Below are 2,352 nucleotides of genomic sequence, written 5' to 3'. Positions count from 1 at the left end.
GTGAAGCTTCTCTGATAAGAATACATACCATTTTTATATTTGTGTGTCGATAGGCTTAAGATATCAGCGGAAAAGTTAATAAAGATATGAATATTTGCCGATGGCATCTGAAGCACTCGTCTTCACAGATGGTTTTGTGTTCAGCTACCATTTGGACTTGTGGATTTACTCGTTTGGTATCTTCTCAAACAAACGACGGTAAGTTCAATTCATAGTGATATTTTCTTCACTATACAGTATAAAATCAATACATTAGTCGTTTGTAAGCATATTTATTGCTGGTTTTCTTCTGCGCCGAATATGGAAACAAACAGACGGTCGTGAATTCAGTTCGTAGCTAAATCTAAATTTACTTATTATATGTTGTATAAATCTTTTTCTAACGAAGAATGAACATTGCAGATAATATTATTTCACAAATTATCCCTAAAATATTAGCCGTTAAGATAATATAATTAAAAATATAAAAAAATTGTTAACATCGAGTATAGATTTAAGTGTCGGGAAGTCGTTTCTGAAAGTATTTGTATGGAGTGTAGCCAGGTATGGAAGTAAAACGTGGATGATAAATAGTTTGGACAGGAAGAAAATATAAGCTTTCGAAATGTGGTACTGCACAAGAATGTTGAAGATTAGATGGGTAGATCACACAACTAATGAGGAGGTATTGAATAGAATTGGGGAGAAGAGAAATTTGTGGCACAGCTTGACTAGAAGAAGGGATCGGTTGGTAGGACATGATCTGAGGCATCAAGGGATCACCAATTTAGTATTGGAGGGCAGCGTATAGGGTAAAATTCGTAGAGGGAGACCAAGAGATGAGTACACTAAGCAGATTCAGAAGGATGTAGGTTGCAGTAGGTACTGATAGATGAAGAAGCTTGCACAGGATAGAGTAGCATGGAGAGCTGCATCAAACCAGTCTCAGGACTCAAGACCACAACAACAACAACGAGATAATATAAGTTATTTCCACTGACAGTGCACATGTAGGAAATTTGCTAAAAGTGTGCAACATGACGAAAACAATTTATGCACACACTTGAACGTAATAGGCACGTTCTTTACTTATACTTGGCGGTTTTTAGAGTTAGAGGGATCATACCGACATTCGTGAATATTCCTTTTAGATCAATAAGAACGACTTCATGGAGGTAGCGCAGTTCCACGGCAGATGAAGGACTGGCTGATCGTGTAAAGAACTGCTGGGAAGAGGTTACAGTATAGCACGCAGACGATTCAAAATTTGGAGCAGACTCTGATGAAGGCGATATAGCTATTATTTCTAGTTTCAAATGCTACTACAGTAACTGGAGGTAGTCAGCGTAATACGGTAAGCGAAAGTCAGGAAAGAGTTCACACTTGGATTTTAACCGCCCGTATCTAATAGATTAAAACTTCTCCCGAACAGGCCATGAAGGCCCAACGGTGCTGACCGGACGCCGTGTCATCCTCACACCACAGGCGTCACTGGATGTGGATAAGGAGGGGCATGTGCTCAGCACATCGCTCTCCCGGCCGTATGTCAGTTTCCGAGACCGGAGCCGCTACTTCTCAGCCAAGTAGCTCCTCAGTTTGCCTCACAAGGGCTGAGTGCACCCCGCTTGCCAACAGCGCTCGGCAGACCGAATGGTCACCCATCCAAGTGCTAATCCAGCCCGACAGCGCTTAACTTCGGTTGCCTGACGGGAACCGGTGTTACCACTGCGGCAAGGCCGCTGACGTATCTAGTAGTCTGGTAAGACGCTTCCACATGTAGTCAAAGAGTACGCCCTAACATACAATAAATTCACGTCGTCCTTCATAAACTGTGCATTCTCCACGACACCATTGGGAGCAGTTATCACACTTAATCCAGTATTCCCTGACAGTCTTCCGTTAGACTTCACCACAACCTGGAAAATTCAAAACATCAGATCCGTCCTTGGATTTGAACCTGATTTTTCCTGAAGATGATGGCGCGGTTAAATTCCGATTATCCCTAGAGATTCTGTGTCACTCCTTACTAGTATTTTGTCTCTTATTGGTTTTGTCTGGTTTAGCTCGCTCTCCTGACGACGGATTTTTGACGGACACCCAGAGAAAATCTCTGATTTTTTGCCATTTTCTTCTTTTTTATGAGTCTATCATACTTTAACAGTGGATAAGATTGGATTGGCCTACACCTGTTCCCACATCAGGACTCTGTACTTGATTTGTATAACGTTCTTGGTTTTTTCCTGGTGACTGCACAGACAAATCATATCGCTGAGCAGCAGCATGTGCCCTTCGGCTCCTGCTGAACTCCCTTGCCTTCTTCAGGTGTTGGGAAATTCGACTCCCTCAGTTATTTATGACGAAGCAAAGTCTTCT

The 2,352-nt window shown here is 42.0% G+C and overlaps 1 pseudogene; it reads right to left on the bottom strand.

The window, feature by feature from the left end:
- Positions 1 to 1,605: 1,605 nt before the first annotated feature.
- Positions 1,606 to 1,723, bottom strand: LOC124717619 (annotated as a pseudogene).
- Positions 1,724 to 2,352: the final 629 nt, after the last annotated feature.

The sequence above is a fragment of the Schistocerca piceifrons genome, chromosome 9, assembly GCF_021461385.2.
Source record: "Schistocerca piceifrons isolate TAMUIC-IGC-003096 chromosome 9, iqSchPice1.1, whole genome shotgun sequence".
Taxonomy (NCBI): domain Eukaryota; kingdom Metazoa; phylum Arthropoda; class Insecta; order Orthoptera; family Acrididae; genus Schistocerca; species Schistocerca piceifrons.
The sequence above is the reverse complement of the archived record's forward strand: the minus strand, read 5'-3'. Positions and strand labels throughout refer to the sequence as shown.